The following is a 20,140-nucleotide window of genomic DNA, read 5'->3' on the forward strand; positions in this document are numbered from 1 at the left end:
GAACCCTGGGGTTTTCCGTGCAAACAGGTGGGTCAGGCGTAGCCCAAGGTGTCATTGGGAAAGGATTCAGGTCCCTTGGCAGAAAAATTTCAAACATACAGCAAAGTTGAAAGAATTTTACAGCAAACACTCCATGTGCCCACCGCCTAGGTTCTACCATGAACAGTTTACCTTTCTTGTCGGTCACGCTATATCTATCCCCTCTCTCCCCATTCATCAATCCTTCCATCACTAAGGGGGCAGGATTGGCAAACTCCAGGTGGCTTTCAGGTGGTGATTCCAAAGGATGCCGCTTGCACACCTTCAGCTTTAGAGCCCCGGCAAGCGCGGGTATTGCCTCCCCAGCCGGGTTTGGCGGACTCGGGAAAGAGAACGCGGGCTCCGGGGCGCGGCGGCGCACCCGGGCGGCGGCACCGTTCGCTGCAGCCCAGCGGGCCGAGGGTGCGTCTCATCTTCCGCGGGCGGGAGGGCGGGGCTCCCGGACGGCGCCGGGGTGCACCTGGGCTGGGCGGTGCGGTGGCGCCCCGGGGCGGCGGAAGCTGGAGGCCCGGCGGCCCCACGAGGTCTGCGGGAGCCGAGCGCGGGCGCGGGCCGCTACGTGCGCGGGGCGCGCGGGGCTGCGCTCGGGTGCGCTCCTGGGCGCTCGCCGCCGCCGCCGCTGTGCCTTTGAGTCAGCAAACTCCGTCGCCTGCCAGCCAGCCCGCCGGCTTGGCCCTGCCCGGAGGAACCATCCGTAAGTGACAGGAGCCCTGCGGGGGAGGCCTCCTCGCGCCGCCGGGGTGGGGATCGCGGCCGTGGGCGAGCCGGCCACCCTTTTCTTTTCCTGAGGGGCCCATGCGCCCAGGTGCCGTTCCCTGCGGGCCGGGAAGAGCTTGGGTCTCCCGGGATTGGAGCGGGGAGCTGCCACCTTTCCAGCCGGGATGTGCAGGGGAGGAAGAAATGGTCGGCTTCTTTGCCAGGGGAGGGCATGGAGCGTATTACGTATCGATACAGGGGTATATGGCTAAAGAGATACCCCGGCGAGAGGGTGGGGCGGAGATGGAATCCTGGATGCCCAAAAAAGTGCTGTAGCACCTTACTCCAGGCCGGGTTTGGGTGTTTTTGTTTTTTTTGTTTTTGTTTTTTTTTTTTTAACCCATGAAACGGTAGTTTTGAGTTTAGAAATTGGGAAGGGTAGGCAGGGGTTTTCGTGGGATTGCGGGATTGAGGGAAGAGGCCCGAGAGAAAATCCACGTTGACTGGTGACCGGGTTTGGTACCACCGGAAAGCAACAGCCTGTTTTTCAGTTCTGATGCATCATACTTCTGTGAGATTATCGAGGGGAATGGTCACGGGGACGCAGGGCAACGTGCCCTGCTTGAAAGGAAAGGCGTCTATTTCTGCAGGAAACGTTTTCTTGTAAGAATGATGGAATTAGAAATTTAGAGCAGGAACGAGGCTTTCACGTGATCTCCTTCAAACCTTTCATTTTAAGGACGGGGAAACTAAGGCCCGGGGAGGGGAGTCCTTCAGCCGGATGGAAGCGGAAACAGGCCTAGATTCCAGTGGGCTTCTGACTCTGACCCTTGGGGGACGTGGAGGGGGGCAGGGGCGGGCTTGGAATGCAGAACTCCCTGTCCTTCCCCCCCACCCCCACCCTGGGTTGGGGGGGGGGCGGGTGAGCTGGGCCGCGATGTAAGGTGGACGGCGGGGAGAGAGCCAGTGAGAACCCACCGGCTCCTCCATCCGTGTCCGGGAGGTACCAGGCACGTGAGGTGAGCACTCCTGCCATTTCTGCCATCACTTCCAGGGATGGCTGTTCCTAAGGCCATTTTTATTCTAAGGAATGGTAGATTTCAGGTTGATTACTGGGGGTGTTTTGGATAAAGGTACAAAAATAAAATACATTTAGAAGTAAATAGGGGAAGATGTGAAAAACGTGATTACAAGCACTGGCTTGTATTTAACTCAGCGTCCTGTTTTCTTCTGCCGGAGTATTTCATTCTCAGTTCCCACCTTACCAGTTACCCGGTTCAGTGGTGAGCAAATTGGTGTTCAGAGAGTGGGGGCGTGCTCAGGTGACAGTGCTCCACACCAGGGGTCTCTTGACTGGCACTCCACTTCTCTCCCCACCACTCGGCTGTGGTGAGAACTTCCTCTTATTTTACTTTAGGGGAAGGCCTCCTGGAGCATGGTATCCAAAAAATAGATCTGAATTGTCATTCTTTTCTAAATAAAAATGTATTCATTAACGGCTGACGATTGTGTCCTAGACGCAGTTTTCCGTGGCTTTGGAGCACTCTTAAGTATCTTCTTTCAGCCTTAGGGTCTCTGCTTTCATTTTAAAGGGTTCACTTTGTTAGTTAAACTAGTTTGTGAAATGGCCTCTTTTTTTTTTTTTTTTTCCTCTTTTGGTGTCACTGCTGTGGTTTAACAACCAAGTTTGCAAAAGGCTTAGAACTGGTTGAGATGAGAGTCCAGCGTCTGTGGTCTTTCATTTCTAAGAGTGGCAAAGAAGAGCTTTTTGCCAAGTCAGGGCTGACTTCCATGGAGAATATCCCAAATTTTAGACTGTTAGCACCTACCTCTTTCTTTCTCTTGGTTAACGCAGTAACTATGAATCAGCATTTATGCTCTCTTAGCCCTGTTCAAATAAAAGATAGTACGGGGTAGTGGTTACAGGTTATGGTCTCAGGCTCACCCACGTTGAAGTCTTGGCACAGTCATTTGCTAGCTGAGGTACTGTCAGTGGGGGGCACTTAACCTGTCTGACTTATCCTTTATTCAGAAATTAAAACAAAAAAAACAATGGTAATCCTTGCGTCCCAGAATTGTAAATAACAACAGCTGACATTTCTTGAGCACTTACTATGTGCTAGGCATTGTGAGAGAGTTGTTATGTGACAGTCTCCTTAATCCTCACAACAAATTTACGAATCTGATCCTATTTACCTCTGGGGAAACTGTCCTCGCTTCGGCAGCACAGATACCTCTGGGGAAACTAAGGCATCAAGGTATTTAAGACTTCCCTAAACTTCACAGCTCACAATTTTAACCACTCAGCAAATGTATCCCACCTTTCTATAATAGCTAATAATAATTTTGGGCTTCCTGTAGGCCAGCCCCTTTTTCAAATAGTCTATGTATATATTAATAGTCCTTTCTACCCCCTCACACTTCTTTTTTTTTTTTTTTTTTTTAAGTTTTATTTAAGAGAGAGAGATAGAACACAAGCAGAGGAGGGGCAGAGAGAAGGAGAGACAGAATCCCAAGCAGGCTTCACACCATCAGGCCTATGTGGGGCCCAATGTGGGGCTCCAACTCCGAAACCACGAGATCATGGCCTGAGCTAAAACCAAGAGTCAGTCGGTCGCTTAACCAACTGCACCACCCAGGTGCCCCACATCCTTCTTTTTTTTTGGTTATAGATGGAGAAACTGTGGTTCAGAGCCCAGGGCAGACAACTAGTAAATGATGGAGACAACATTTGACCTGGGCAGCCTGGCTCTGGAATGGGTGCTCTCACCCAGTCCTCCGTGAATGTATGTGAAGGGCTGAGCCAGGCCTCAATCAAAGGCAAGTCTTATTGGCACTTTCATTTATTCTTCCCTAAGTAACTACTTCCTCCTCCCAGTTATCTGCAGAGGAGATGCTTTTAGTTCTGCAAAGATTCAACTTTGCATAAGGTTTTGTGATGCTATATACGTTTATGGTATTCTCTGGTATTTTTAACAGTGTGTGGTAGGTCTCAGAGATCTTGATCCTAGGAATACAGAGATAGGCTTTTGGGGATCTGTGAACCCCCTGAAAATGTCTGATTTTATACTCATGTGCAAAAGTGCATTATTCTGGAGGAGAGAATCCACAGCTTACTTCCGATTCTTAAAGGGTCACCCGTGGTGGAAAGAAAGGTTAGAAATGACTGTTCTATTCCTGACATCTCATTTTACAAATGGGGCAATGGAGACCCAGTGGAAAGGCAGAATAACTTAATCTGAACGACACAGCTAATTAGGAGTAGAAAGGGGACCAAAACTCGGGTTTCCTGGTCTTGTCTTCTTTCCATCGCACTCCCATGTTTCCCTTTGGAATAAGTGGTGCCAGGTGAATAAATTATGAGATGTCAAAAGACTCACTCCTCACCTGATAGGCTGCCACAGTGTGTGGGGCCCGCAAAGCTTCCTGGAAGTGCCTATCAAAATACAGCATCTTTTGGCATATCATGTTGTAAACTGAACCCCTTTACTGTGATTCAGGATGGGCGTCAACAACTCCGAAAGGTATGAGCAGGAGTATAAAAATGGGGGAGAAGGTGAGGAAAGAGTCATAACATGCACCGATTGAGTCGCAAGGAGACCATTGAGGCCTCTTGGTAGAATTGTAGTGTTAGAAAATGTTTTGCTGAGACGTGTGTAAATTTGATCTAAATTCCATGATGTCTGAGAATTCTGTGTAGTGTGTGAGTCACTAGGAAGTCAGGCCACCTCCTGGCCAAAGGCTGATGCTCCAGTGACTAAGCAAGACTGAAAGGTCATGAGATCTTTATTAGTTTAGGCCAGTCCTTTAACTTTGCTTCATTTTTACAAATTGATAAAGTTTACCTGGAAGAATAGATTTGTCCTAATAGGTAATACATTTTGAAATGTACCGTCCAGCCAGATTTCAAAATATATCATGGACCAGGGATGGGGAGTCCAGAAATGGTTCCATTGTGAAGACAGGAATTGAAAGTAACATAAAATCAACTACAGTTAAGTCTGTTGAGATGGTTGCCTCATACCATTCATAAAAGCACATTCCATTTAGAGTAAAGATTATAAGTCAGAAACAAATTATAGATATTAAAATATACATACATGTGATGGTTTTCAAAAATAACTTTGGAGTAGGAAAGACCTTGCCAACTTTAATACTCAGAAGGCATAAAGGAAAATACTGATTTAACTTTATGAAACATTATACTAATATAAGAAAAAAGATGTCGTAAACAAAGTTGAAAGGCAGATGACAGATTAGCAAAGCAAATAGTTGCAATATCTAAAAAGGCATGGAGTTTTCAAAGTCAATAGAGAAAAGAAAATAATCCAATAAAAATACAGGTAAAGGCTATTAACAGGTAATTCACACACACACACACACACACACACACACACACACACAAATGTTTAACTTTGTTAATAATCAGATAACTGATTTGTTGCCTTCCCTGTTCTTCCACTCTCCCACTGACCCCTCCATTTGGTGGCTCCTTGGCCTGTCCTGATCCTCTTTTATTATTTATTTATTTATTTATTTATTTTATAAATTTTTTTTAATGTTTTTATTTTTGAGACAGAGACAGAGCATGAGCAGGGGAGGACCAGAGAGAGGGACACACAGAATCAGAAGCAGGCTCCAGGCTCTGAGCTGGCAGCACAGAGCCTGACTCAGGGCTCGAACTCACGGACTGTGAGATCATGACCTGAGCCAAAGTCGGACGCCTAGGTGACTGAGCCACCCAGGTGCCCCCTGATCCTCTTTTATTTCTCCACACTCTCTCCGTATATCTGTGGTTTTCAAATGTTTTTGTGCATTAGAATTCTCTGGGAAATTTGTTAAAGCAGATTTCTGGGCCTTACTTTGAAATATTCTCATGCAGTAGGTCTGGGATGAGACCTGGGATTCTGTGTTTTGATTCCCACGTGATCCAGATGCAATGACAAACACTGGACAAGCTGGTTTAATTTGTTTCTGAGACTTTGAACCATTAATTCCTTGATGCAGATGGCTGGCTCTCTCCTGAGCCCCAGGATTATGTAGTTAACATCAAATCTGACTCCTTGGATGTGTCAGGGACATTTTAAGTGAACTTGCCCAACATTATTGACCCTCCCCTCCCCAGTTTTGCGGGCCTGACACTCAAGCGGTGTGGGGTCCTCTTTAGGAAAAAGAACGCAGCATTGTGAATGCAAAATGCAGTACAGGTCCGCAGAGGTGTCTGTCCAGATGCCGGCCCAGAAACTGGAGATTCTTTAACTTCTTGGTGATTCTTCCTCTGCTCCCCACTCTCACCCAACCCGTCCTCCTCCCTTGCCCATCTGAAGAAATCATTACTGCTGTCCATTCGTGTGTCCAGGCTAGCACCGGGAGCCATTTCTCCACCCTACCTCCCAGCCGGCTCAAGGTCTCAGTTCATTTTCCCATCTGTCTATGCTCCCCCCCTTACCCTAGCTCCCCCCCCCTTAGCTCAGGCTGCTGCCACACACATTCATATCAGGGCCTGATCACACCTCTCGTTCCACTCGGCTCCCCTCGGATCCAGTTTCCTAAATCAGCCAGAGTAATCTTTTTAAGAACATACATTGAAACGTGTGGTCTCCTGGATCTGCCAGCCCCATGGTGTGGACTGGATTGTCCCTGCAGATGGCTGAGACTCATGGCAGGGCCATGAATGTGGGGTGGGTGGGGGAGGGTCGGGCTGGGGTCACACTATACGAGCTTGACCTTTTTGGGGACTGGTTTCAAAGAAGTGGGGTGCATCTGGGGAGGCACGCCCGCATTGTTCACTAAGGCTTGTTGCTTTCCCTCCCAGTTTACCGCCTTTTCCTGTTAGAACTTGGGGGCCATGTAAGACCTGTGGAGTGCGAGCAAAGTCGGGGTGGATGTCCATTCTTTGCCTTTTGGTGCATTCCTGTGGTGATTAGATGTTATGTAGTAAAATCAGGCTGTTTAATTAGTGTGGGGAAGAAAGGCACATTCTCTTCTAACCCAGGTGGCACCTGGGGGCCTCCTGTTCCTTAGAGAACTAATAAACCTCGGGGAGAACCCACCAGCCATAGTCCAGGGAATTCCACAGTTTTCCCAGGTTTTCTGCTAATTCCCTGGGGTGCAAGTGGGAGAAAGGCTCACCTGCTCTCTCTGTTTTACCTTGGTGTCAGCCCTGACATGCTGATAGAGCAGTCTGCCACCATGTGCTTTGCTGGGTCAGTGGACTTAACTAGGTTAGTGGGAAGTCAGCTGGTGGGGCCCCTGACCTGCCATCTTGTGTGTCCTTCCCTCTGCCTCTTAGTCCTTCCCTCCCTCCCTCCTCATTTTCCTCTGAGCTCCAGTCTTTTCCCTCCATGACTCTGGATTCTTCCCAGTTCTTTCCTCAGACTTATAAACCCAAACAGTTCAAAGTGCAGAGCACAACAAGGGGCTTTGTATATTGGAGACCTGTGCTTCTTAGAAATTAGAAATATAAACACGTAAAGAAGAGAATTTTCTATTAGGTGATAATTTTCTTCCCCCCTTTTTTTTTAATTAAAAGTTTTTTTTTTTTTTTAATGTTTGAGAGACAGAGACAGAGCATGAGCTGGAGAGGGGCAGAGAGAGAGGGAGATACAGACTCTGAAGCAGGCTCCAGGCTCTGAACTGTCAGCACAGAGCCCTATTTGCGGCTTGAACCTATGAACCGCAAGATCATAACCTGAGCCAAAGTCAGATGCTTAACCAACTGAGCCACCCAGGCACCCCTCTTCCCCTTTCTTATTGACATAGCAGCTCTCCTTATTGTAGAGTGGCATTTGGAAGAGCTGGGGAGAAGGGGGAAAAGGGGAGAAAGCAGTCGTCCTCACAGCATTCCGGGGTCACCAGCTGGGTTGGGGGATGGTGTTACCATAGCTCTGGGTTCTGGTATCTCAGCAGGAGACACAGAGACTTTTTGTCAGCTATCTATGGATGATCAGACCCTGAGAATCTGGGCTCCCGCTCAAACACGCATGAAAGCTCCTATGCCAGGAAATCAATGCAGTGATTTACAAGGAGGTGCAGACTAGATGCTGGTTTTTTCCTAGTCAGCTCATTTTCCTGACAGTTGAGAAACCTTGAAAAACTGACCTCTGTTTTGAGAACTTTGCTAAACCGAGTCGGTGAACAAACACATGTCAAAATGCCCTTGGATTACAGTCAGTGCTTTGGCAAGTAATTTAAGGAATAATAACTTTGGTATTTTACCCACTTGAAAAGGACTTTCTATGTGGCTTATCTTCACCTTCTTGGATCAAAGTTGGGCATTGGACATCCCCGGGTAAATGATTTACTGCAGGCAATGGCCCAGGTATGCATTTCACACACGTGGGCTGAGTTTCAGAGCCGTAAAGATCTAAGATTTTCTGCTTCTGTAAATATTACTGTTTCATCTGACAAAACAGATACTTGAAAAGAACATTTTTTTTAAAGAACATTTTTTTTTTTTTTTTTAAATGTTTATTTATTTTTGAGAGAGAGATGGAGCGTGAATGGGGGAGGGGCAGAGAGAGAGGGAGACACAGAATCCGAAGCAGGTTCCAGGCCCCGAGCTGTCAGCACAGAGCCCCATGTGGGGCTCGAACTCACAGACCGTGAGATCATGACCCGAGCCAAAGTCAGACGCTCAACTGACTGAGCCACCCAGGCGCCCCTAAAGAACATTTTTTAAAGGCACAGGTGCTCTGTGATATTGAGGGAGACTTCAGCATTTTTCCTCAGGGGTCTTGGAGAAGTCTAGGACCGTAATGAACAGGGACAGCGGCTGACACAGCAAATCCTTGGCATCTGCCTCCATGTTTGTTCCTTCAGTCTTTGCAGCAGATCCACGAAGTAGGCAGGTGTCCTGTTTTTACAGATGAGGAAACTGAGGCACAGAAAGGTTACTTTCTCCTGGCAAAGGGCAGAATGAGAATTCACAGTCAGGCTGCTTGGCATTGAACAGCTCCACTGTTTTCCCATTCACTGTGTCCTTCCTACTCCTCTTAGGGGAAGTCAGAAGTGAAATCTTGCTCAAACATGAAATCTCCCTTCTTGCTTGTCCCTCATTTTAACTTGCGAGTTCTTCCTATCTGGACAGATGTCACTTTGGACAGATTTGAACTTGACCAGTAGGTCACAGTTCCTTGTGTTGCTCTTCTCACAAGTAACTGAAATTGCCTCCCTAGTTGCAGTTCTTTGCAACAGAGGCTGCGAGCTCGCGGAAAGATTGTCATTTCCAGTGTGTTGTAATGCTTTTCCTTTTGAAAGAGAATTTATCACTGGTACTAAAGAGGAACATTTAGTGCTCACTTCTGTCTCTAATTTGCATCCCTGTACCCTTTTCTTATCTCATTGCCAACCTGTTCTCCAAAACAAGATTGTTTTGTGTGGATGTCCTACATCATCCCAGCTTATTCCCACCCGACCTCATCTTTCTCTCTTAGCTCTCAAAACAGCGCCCTCCGCCCACCCCCACACCTTTCCAACTTCTTCATTCTGCCAGTGACCACAGTCTTTTTTCCGGTCACCTGATTGGTGAGTCATCACTGACTCCCTTTTCTCCATCATGCTCTTGTCCAAGTTTTTTTCATGATATATATATTTTTTAAATAGATTTTGTGTGTTTTTTTAGAGCAGTTTTAGGTTCACAGCAGAATTCAGGGAAAGCACAGAGAGATTCTATATACTGTCTGCATCCCCTCCCCCATCATCACCCAGAGTCCACACTTGACATTAAGGTTCACTCACGGTGTTGTACACTCTATGGGTTTTGACACAAGTCAGACACGTGTCCACCATTAGAGAATCCTACAGAGTAGTTTCACTGCACCCAACACCCTCTGTGTTCTGCTTCTTGTTATTTTCTAGTGCTTTTCCATCCCCCCAGCCCACCTTGGGTCCGTGATGTTTTCTGCTGGCTGGAGCATCCAAGCAGCCCCCTGATGAAGCTCATGGCCTTTAATTTCTCTCCCGGTCAATCCATCCTCCACCCCATCCTTGCATGAGTTGTTGCTATCATATCATGGCAACTTACTCAGTCATCCCTGCCTTCCAGCAGGATCGAAGTTCAAATTCCTCCTCTTTTTTAAATATATAATCTAAAAAAATTTTTTAAATTTATTTTAGAGAGAGAGAGCAAGAGGCAGAGGGAGAGAGAGAGAGAATCCTAAACAGGCTGTACACTCAGCATAGAGCCCGACACAGGGCTTGATCTCATGACCTGAGGTGAAAGCAAAAGCTCAACCGACTTAGCCACCCCAGAGCCCCATCAAATCCTCCTCTTAATCATGCAGGGACTTCCCCATCCTAGATGCCCTTTGGAGCCCTTCTAGACTTACCTCCTTGCAGTATTCTGCCAACACAGCTCTTCCACTCCTAGGGGGCCAGATTCCTGGCTCTCCGAACGTGGTACTGCTGCTTAATCACCTGGTCCCGTTTTCTGTGCTTGTCCTGATGCGAGCATCGAGGCCTCCTCACTCCCTGTCTTCTCCGTGAAGCCTCTGCCTCTCCATTCTTCCTGTGGCCTTGTTGTCAGTGTTATTTTGAGGGGGAGAGTGACACACAGTGAGTTCTGCATTACAAGCGGAGTGTCTCATATCTGTGCCTGGGCATCTTTAGGCCGTGGAAGTGAGAAAGTGTTACTTAACCATTTAAAAAAATACCCGTCACCAGGACCAGACCTGTAACAATCAGACAGCAGAGGCTCAGTGATTACATATTGAATTGACTTGTCCTTGTCCCCCGTAATGCTTAGAGGGTCCTTTATTGCCAGTGACACTAAAGAGGTCTGTCATGTGAATGCAGCACACCTCTCTCAGTATTCTTTCTTTCTGAGGAGAAAGTCACATCTAGATGTTTGGCTGCAGGCTTTCCCAGGTTCATATACAGACAGGACTCTGCCCCCAGCTCACCTCCTAAAGCATTTGAGACATTAATGAGCCAGTGTATCGGTTGCTGTCTTTTAAGCATTTATTTCTAAGGAGGTAGTGCAGGTGCCATGCTGGACATAGTGGGTCCCGTGTGGTGAGTAAGGAGGCGGCTGGTTACCTGGCTTTGGATCCTGGCTCCTTCACTTACTAGCTACACGACCTTGGGCGTGGTTTCCTTATTTGTAAAATGCGAGTAATGATACTTGGCCGTCTTGGGGATTAGATGAGATAATTCATCTTACAAGCTCTTCAGTGTCTGACACATGGTTAGCAGTCTGCTATTTTTTATTTTGATTACAGTTTCTGATTATCAGTGGCATAACTGTAACATTATTCCCCATTCTCCTCTTTTACAGTCCAGTGGAGTTAGGTCAGGAGGAAAGATAGAAAACGACAGAGGAAGACCTGGGTGGCTCGGATAGTCCCCTCTAGGCTGTTGCTGGCTGAAAGCTTTCTTTTCTTCCAAGGTGAATGATTAACGACCATGAGTGAGAAGGGAGAGGGCTGGGAGGAGAGGCAGGTGAAGTGTTTGTATGCCCCTCCTCTTAGCCCACGTGGTTAGGCCGCTTAGAAACTTGATGGTGGTGCAGACATGGAGAAAATTAGTTGGGAGTAATGCAGTCAAATTTAATTGACCCGATATTTATTGGGCACTTACTATATGCCAGGCACTCTGCTAAGTGCTGTTATAAAGCCTGAATGATTTGGACAAGGTCCCTGTCCTTGTGGGACCTTTGAGAGGACAGATAATAAACAACAAAATAGATTAATAGATAAAACAATACAGATTGTGATAAATTCTAAAGAGAAAATAAAAGGGTAGAACATTACTGGGGGGAGTTTGCTTTAGTGGGTGATCAGGGGAGGCTCCTCTGAGGAGGTAGCATTGAAACCAAGAGCTGCAGGATGGGAAGGAGCCTCCATGGTGGGTTAGCTGGGGAGGTCGGGGTGGGAGGGGCTTTAGAGGGAACAAGAGGCGCAAAGGGACTGAGGTGGGAGTTTCAGAATTGACCTGTAGGGCAACTGGGCACCATGAGTGTGCAAAGTTGAGCCAAGGGGTTGGTCAGAGAACCAGAGCGCTGTGCTTTACAGGGGTTGTGCAGATATAGACTTTGTCCTCTGAAACAGTGGTTTTCAAAAATTGTCACCAGTACGCTTGAGGGAGCAGGCAGTGACCTTCTGGGGTGGGCTGTCGAGGGGTTGGTGATGGGGAAGTCTCGGGTCTGTGCGATTTGAAAAGAGCCCTCTGTGATTGGGATGTACCTCCTTCTCCCCTTCCCCAAATGGAGAAGCACTGTTCTTCAGGATCCACTCAGAAGCCATGGGATCTGGGAACTTTTACGTCCCTTATTTTTCAATTAAATGTGTGAGGTTATATAGGCACACTATAGGACATGGAATTCTGTCAACTGGTGAGAACATTGGCTTGGGCATTTGAGGATGAGTCACTGTTTAATTGGATCGCTGTGTGACCCACTTCAATACCTAACTGTTTTTGAATAGAAAAGTTACTTTTCACTTTCTTTTGAAATTATTTAGAAATGACTTTGGAGAGGTCCTTTAAGATTCAATGCACGTGGACGTTGTCCTTGTGTTAGGAGAGGCGGTCGAAGGGAGAGGAGAGAAGAGCTTCTGGCATTTAGGAGCCTCAGTTTGAGTCTGCACCACAGAGTGTGGCTTTCAGTGGCCATTTGTCCTCTCTGGGTATTGGTATCCTCTTGTGTAAAATGAGACACATAAGTTGCCTGCCTCACCAACTGTCATGGGACAGTGCTTTTATAAACGTCAGAACATCAGAAAATAAAAGTTAACTTTCAAAAGCTTAAATTCTGGGGGCACCTGGTGGCTCAGTTGGTTGAACATTTGACTTGATTTTGGCTCATCAGGTCACTATCCCAGGATCATGGGATCAAGCCTGCTTGATGCCTGCTTGGGATATTCTCTCTCTCTCTCTCTCTCTCTCTCTGTCTCTCTCAATCTCTCTCTCTCTCTCCCCCTCCCTCCCTCCTCCTCTCCCTCTCCCCCTCTCCCTTGCTCATGCTCTCTTGCTTTCTCTTTCTCTCTCTCTCTCTCTTAAAAAAAAACCAAACAAACAAAAAACCCAAATAACTTAAACTCTGTTTGTGTACATTATGGCCAATAGCACTTATGGCCCCGATATAATTTATGACATAGAAGGTAACTTTTCACTGCTTACAGATGATTGGTTTCTGGAATAATTTAAAGGAGAATATTTTTATAACTTTACACTTAGGAGTAGGCTTTGTAAATATGGGGCAAAACTTAAAAGCCATAAAGGAAATGACTGATAAAATTCATTACCTAAAAACAATTAGCATAGCAAAACCCCATAAGCAAAAAAAAAAAAAAAAAAAAAAAAAAGTTTACAAACCAGAAAAATATATTTGTATTTCATGTTATGTATTAAGGATTAATTTTCCTAATACATAGAGAACTCCTACAAATCAATAAGGAAAAGAACAAGAATACTATAGGAAAATGGTCAAAGGATATGAGCAAACAATTCATAGAAAATAACTTAGTGGCTCCTAATCACATAAAAATGCTGACCTCACAAATAATTTTTTAAATTCTAATTAAATTGCACTGAAATTTACAACATTTCACCTGTCTGGGATTCACAAAGAGAAAAACATTTTGAAAACCATCCATGTTAGGGAGGCTGTGGGAAAACAGAACTCACATACTCGCTTGAAGAATGTGTATTAGTTTCCTATAGAGGCTGTCTTGCTGGTATTTGTCAGAGTGGAAAATTCACATGGTCTTGCTTGACTCAGAAATTCCATGTGCAGAAATTTATCCTTCAGATAAATTCACGGGATTCACTGTTTCTAACAGCAAGAGTGCCTATCCGTGCAAGCTGGTGAACATGAATTAGGAGACATTTGCACAGTGGAGTAGTACACAGCCACAAAAAGAGAACAAGAATGGTCTATGAATATCTGTGGAGCAGTGTGTATTGTTAAGTACAGAGTGAAGTGTAGGAAGGACCATATGTGAGTCTACGATTTACAGAAAAGGAAGCGGGGGGGCGGGGATCATATGTGTATGTACTCACATATGCATAAAATATCTCTGGAAGTTATATTAAAAATGGTGAAGAGGTAGGGAAAAGAGGGAGAGTTTTTATTCTATACTCTTTCGTGTATTTTATATTTTGAAATAAGTTATGTTTTAAAAATTAATAAATATGAAACAAAAAATAGAACATAAAACTGTCGTTGAGGTAGGGATTGAACCTACGTATAGATTCAGCATTGTGTTTGATCCCCAGGTTATTAAACGTCTTTATGTGTTCACCACTATCAGAGTTTGGGGCTATGAAAAGGGAGGACACTCTTCAAAGAGCTGTTGGCCACTTTGGGGACACGAGACTAATGTACACCACAGTCAGAGGCCAGTGGAAGGACCATCTGATCAAACATTCAGGGGCTGGTGCAGCTGATTTCTGATGGGGATTCGGTTCTCCACTAGTCAGGGGAACACTGTGTTCGAAGTGTATATACAAAGCTTGTGGTAGAATAATGGCCCCCCAAAAGGTCCATGTTCTCATCCCCACAAGCTGTGAATGTTTCCTTGTATTCAAGGGTGGATGTGATTAAATTAAGGCCCTGGAGATGAGATTATCCTGGGTTTTCTACATAGGCCCAGTCGAATCACATGGATCCCTACAGGTAGAGAACTTTCTTGGCCATGGTCAGGGGGAGATGCGCCCCCAGAACAAGAGTCAGAGAGATGATATGTTGCTGGCTTTGAAGATGGAGAAGAGGGCCAGGAGCCCAGGAATCCTGGCGGCCTCTAGAAGCTGGAAAGGCAAGGGAGCAGTCTCTCCCTTAAAGCCTCCAGCCCTGTAGATGCCTTGATTTTAGCCAAGAGAGATCAGTGTTGGATTTCCGATCTATAGAGCTGTACAATAATAAGTTTGTGTTGTTTTAAGCCACGAAATTGATGGCAGTTTGTTATAGCAGCTATAGGAAATGCGTGCAAAGATGATGTAGAAATAGCCCCGAAGCTTTGCTCTCACGGGCTTTCGAGTTTAGGAGGGAAGAGAAGACAAGAATCTAGTCAATTACCATGCCAAGCAAACATGGAAAGTGGCATGAAGATTTGCAAGGAGCTGTCCACGAAGGAGCCAGGGAAGGCTCGAGGAAGAGGTGCAGGTGAGTTGTGCCGTGAGAGGCAGTGTGGCTTGCTGATTGGGAGGAGGGACTCTGGTGCGGATTGTGGGTTTGAATATTGGCTCTGCCTCTTCTTATTTATGGGGCCTGGAGAAAGTCAATCTCTCTGTGCCTCAGTTTTCTCATCTGTAAAGTGGGGATACTTAATAACGCCTCTTCGAAAGGCTGTTGTGCAAAGTCAATAAGTTAACGTGTGTCGAGTGCTCGGAGTAGTTTCTGGCCATTCTAAGGGCTGTGGAGGTGTACGCTTTTGATATTTTGCCCTAACGGATGGGTAGGGCAGAGATAGGCAGAGAGACGTGATGGAGCATCTGGGGACACCGAGCCCACTGCTGGGGAGAGGAAGGCTCTCAGTTGAATGGTGGGATCGCCGGTGGGAAGAAGGAGCAGAAACCAAGACTGTTTCAGACCATGGAGCCAGATGATGGTGGCCTTGGAAGTTGGATGGAAGGACATCCACTTAGTGCCCTAGAGGTTTCAGCAGGTAGGATGACAATGAGTTCAGCGAGGGTGCTGATCAGGTTTCTCTAAGAGGGGAGGCAGGTGTGGTTTTTGAGCCCTGACTCCAGAGTCTTCTTCCCACTCACCTCTACTCCATCCCTTCACTCTGAGCAGCCTGACCTCTAACCAAGATGGTCACTCTTCATTCTCCTCTCTGCTACCAGGGCCACCCTGCAGGATTTGGATTCGGGGCCACCACCTGGTGTCTTGTCAGTACTGGATCACCAGGATTCCGTGTCTCTAGAGAACACTGTGGGATCTGTAGCTGGCTGTCATGTGTGTAGATGCTCAGAGTCACCTGCTTCTTCAAAGCCAGTTTTCAGCCTCTTCTGTGTCCCCACAGACAAAGGAGCAGAGACCTGAGCTGTGTGGCTTCAGCAAGTCCCCACAGGCTGATGGCTGGGCCCGGTGGTGAGTGTGGGCCTATCCCTGTTGCCTTTGAGAAGCCAGCTCTCTTCTGGCCATTTGGGGTCTGTGTCTTCTCAACATGTAGGGCTGGTTCTTGCACAGATGAGCCACCAGAACCTTCAGAGTTCTTGGAGAGAATGATCCTGAGGTGCAGCATTGTAAGCAGAAATGGGAATCTGGATTTTCCAGACCCGACTGCCTAGTCCTTGTGTCCTGTGTGTTCAACCTCTGCCTTTTGGAAATCCCTCTTTCCTCATAGCTGCTCAGATTCCTCTTGCTGACTCGGGGATGCCCAGGGCCTCTCAGGGAGCTGTCCCTGAAATACGGGATTCCCGCCTGGCCTTCCTCCCCATCCCCCCTCACCCCCCCAACTCTGTGCTCTTGGCTTATCTCATCCTTCTGCCCCTCCTCTCACTCCTGCTTTTGTCTCCTAAGAATTTACAAGCTGGAGTGTCAGTCTTCCAAGGCCTCTTCTCTACTACATTATCTGATAAGTGAGTGAACTTGTGCAAAGGGACAGGTAGGGGCTAATGAGTGGATTTATTATGATCATGTGAGGAAATGCCCAGGCCTGCCTGTCCTTGGATAAGTCATCACCTCCATTAGGTGTCTCTTCTTATCTGAGAAACAGAGACCGTAATACTTGCCCCGCCTCAGAGGACTGTTGTGACTAGGATATCATTTATCCATTTGTTCATTCACTCATCCGTTCCATAGTCATCGAGTACCGACATTGTGGCTGATACTGTGCCAAGCAGCAGGTATACATTAGTGATAGAACAGATGCGATGCCTGCCCTACTCTTGTGGGGACAGATCACAAACAAGAGACAAAAGCATATGTATTCACAGCTTATGGGTACATGGTAATGTCGGTGACGGGGCCAAGCTGTGATTGGTTTTTTGTTTGTTTTTTTTTCATTTTTTATTTTTTTACATTTGTTTATTTTTGAGAGACGGAGTGAGACAGAGCACAAGCAGGGGAGGAGCAGAGAGAGAAGGAGGCACAGAATCTGAAGCAGGCTCCAGGCTCCAAGCAAGCATTCAGGACAGAGCCCGACATGGGGCTTGAACCTACGAACCATGAGATCATGACCTGAGCTGAAGTTAGTTACTCAACCGACTGAGCCCCCCAGGCACCCTGGCCAAGCTGTGATTGTAAATGGCAGCCTTTGGTTTACCAAGGTGGAGGCCTTCTAGTAACTCGGCAGTTTGGGCTCAAGGTCTCCTGGGTTTCTGGGTGATAGCATGATGGGTTGGGAAACGTCTGAGAGTGCTTTGCTCTTCCTTTCCCTTAATCATGCCGTGGAGGTTCTCTTTCCTCTGCCGGGGCTTTCAGCTGGCATTTGGGCGGTGTTTGTATGGGCGCCTGGCCTTGCCCTTCACCGCCTTCTCACTGCCTGGTAGGTGAGTGCACAGGTGTGCCCTCTGGACGCAGGGCTGCTTCCCAGTCCTGTGTGCAGGAAAGGAAAGAGGATCTTGGCTTCTGCAGCAAATGACAGAAGCTTTGGTCACTGTTGACTTCATGATAGTTGCCAGGAGGGGTCACTGGAGATTTAAGACTGTTGTGATAAAGAAGTTTGAGTTGCTTAAAATTAGATTCTGAGGAAGCTCCAGATGCCAATGGTCGTGCGTGAGTCTGGCTGTGGGTTACTTCATCCAGAGCAGAGGCTACACATAGTTCTTAAAACTGTCATGTTAGGGCTTGTGCTGGGCCCTTGAGATCAGGATTGTAGTTTTTCATCCCTTCCTCTGCTGAGGAAACTGGCTTGGACTGAGTCTACTCCCAGGTAGTAGCACACTTGGGAACAGAACCTCTTTTTTTTTTTTTTTAATTTTTTTTAATGTTTATTTATTTTTGACAGAGTGAGTGCGCGCGCGTGCACACACACACACACACACACACACACACACACACACACGAGCGAGCAGGGGAGGGGCAGAGAGGGAGGGAGACACAGAATCCGAAGCAGGCTCCAGGCTCCGAGCTGTCAGCACAGAGCCCGACGCGGGGCTCGAACCCACGAACCGTGAGATCATGACCTGAGCGGAAGGCAGACACTTAACCGACTGAGCCACCCAGGCGCCCCTCTGTTTCTTCTTTTATACACCGTGCTGCATCTTGGGAAAGGGCCTAGTATTTATATTAAAAAGATACGTGAAGCACACATAGGAATCAAGATGTAGAAGTTAACTGCCAAAAGGAGGAAGAAGCTAGTTGTGTGTGTGTGTGTGTGTGTGTGTGTGTGTGTGTGCATGCGCACGTGCACAGAAGAGGCGCGAAGAACCTCCATGCATGGGGCATTTTGGGGACCCTGCAGTTTCTCTCTCTCAGCCATGTGTGGCTAACTAGAAAACCACTTAGCAGATACCTGATCATTTTTTTTTATTGTAGTAAGAACACTTAATATGAGATCTACCGTCTTAACAGATTTTTAAGTATGCTACACAGTATTGTTTTAAAAAAATTTTTTTTTTAACATTTATTTATTTTTGAGAGATAGAGCACAAGCAGGGGAGGGGCAGAGAGAGAGGGAGACACAGAATCCAAAGCAGGCTCCAGGCTCTGAGCTGCCAGCACAGAGCCCGACGTGGGGCTTGAACTCACAGACTGCGAGATCATGACCCGAGCTAAAGTCGGCCACTCAACCAACTGAGCCACCCAGGTGCCACTGCCATGCAGTATTGTTAACGATAAGTACATATCACACAGCAGCTCTCTAGAATTGGTCCTTCTAGTAGATACTGGATGGTGTTAGAACTTGTACACTGGTGTTTTGTCTCCTCAGGGCTATTGTTTCCCTCACAGGCAGCACTTTCCTTGACTAAGACATTGCATAACTGGGCTCTTCACGGTTGGTTGTTCTGCCAGGCCCGGAGAACCTGCTGTACCTGTGACTCTCTGAAAAGAATATTCGGGGGAATTCTATACCTGTAAAGATTGCGTGTTTTTTTCTTTTAAATTTATTTACATTTTAGTCAGCATACAGTGCAATATTGGCTTCAGGAGTAGACTTCGGTGATTCATCCCTTACAAATAACACTCAGTGCTCATCCCAACAAGTGCCCTCCTTAATGCCCATCAGCCATCTAGCCCATCTCTCACCTCCCTCCCTCCATCAACCCTCAGTTTGTTCTCTATCATTAAGAATCTTTTGTGATTTGTTTCTCTCTCTCTTTTTTTTCCTGACCCATGTGTTCATCTGTTTTGTTTCTTAAATTCCACATATGAATGAAATCATATGACGTTTGTCTTTCTCTGATTGACTTATTTTGCTTAGCATAATACATTCTAGCTTCATCCATGTCATTGCTAATGGCAAGATTTCATTCCTTTTGATGGATGAGTAATATTCCGTAGTATGTATGTACCACATCTTCTCTATCCATTCATCAGTCAGTGGACATTTGAGCTCTCTCTGTAGTTTGGCTATTGTTGATAATGCTGCTATAAGCATCAGGGTGTATTTTTGTATCCTTTGGGAAAATACCTAGTAATGTAGTTGCTGGATCATAGGGTAAGATTGCATGTTAAAAAAGGGTTAGATCATGTAGACCTTTCATGAATTTGGGGCTCTGCTAAACCAGTGGGACTAAGTTAACCTTTTCCCCCTTTTTCCTGAGCATTTATGTAACAAAACCCCCTCTCCGGATTGTCTCCACCTCTTCCATACTCTTAAAGCTCAGCGTTCACCTGTGATATAAAACTAAAAAACATTACAAAGTTAGAACTATCATCAGACTGATAATCAGATCCTGAGCCCTTAAAAAACCTGATTTTTTTTTTTTTAATTTTTTTTTTCAACGTTTATTTTATTTTTGGGACAGAGAGAGACAGAGCATGAACGGGGGAGGGCCAGAGAGAGAGGGAGACACAGAATCGGAAACAGGCTCCAGGCTCCGAGCCATCAGCCCAGAGCCCGACGCGGGGCTCGAACTCACGGACCGTGAGATCGTGACCTGGCTGAAGTCGGACGCTTAACCGACTGCGCCACCCAGGCGCCCCAAAAAAACCTGATTTTTTGACAGGCAGCAAATGTAATTTTCTCTTTAAAAAAGTTACTCCTTTTTTATCTTATTGGACTAAAATAGCTTGCTCTGGATGTGTTTTTGAGTCTCGTGAAGGACTTAATGCTTCTACCATTTAACATTTTAATATTATGAATGGAGCATAATATGGGATGGTGCTATATGATTTGCTTAAAAGATTTTGCTCAAGGGTGCCTGGCTGGCTCAGTCGGTAAAGCACGCGACTCTTGATCTTGGGGTCGTGAGTTTGAGCCCCATGTTGGGCGTGGAGCCTACTTAAAAAAAGAGAAAAAAATTTTACTCTCAAACCATTGGGATTTTCCTTGTGACAGTGTCTTACAAAGAAATG

General features: G+C 46.4%; 1 protein-coding gene and 1 long non-coding RNA gene across 2 annotated transcripts in view; one reads left to right on the plus strand and one right to left on the minus strand.

Moving 5' to 3' along the window:
• The first annotated feature begins 561 nt into the window (after window positions 1-561).
• Window positions 562-20,140, plus strand: part of SNX10 (sorting nexin 10) — a 73,562-nt gene continuing 53,983 nt past the window's right edge. Inside the window, exon 1 of the mRNA XM_049641625.1 lies at window positions 562-733. The gene's annotated coding sequence lies outside the window, so the exon portion shown is untranslated. The remainder of the gene's footprint in view (window positions 734-20,140) is intronic.
• LOC125930006 (uncharacterized) lies at window positions 19,371-19,863 on the minus strand. Its single transcript, XR_007460029.1, has 2 exons — window positions 19,777-19,863; window positions 19,371-19,535 (listed from the first exon to the last, which is right to left on the minus strand). It is a non-coding gene; the product is annotated as an uncharacterized LOC125930006 (long non-coding RNA).

This window comes from Panthera uncia, chromosome A2 (genome assembly GCF_023721935.1).
Source record: "Panthera uncia isolate 11264 chromosome A2, Puncia_PCG_1.0, whole genome shotgun sequence".
NCBI classification, from domain to species: Eukaryota; Metazoa; Chordata; class Mammalia; order Carnivora; family Felidae; genus Panthera; species Panthera uncia.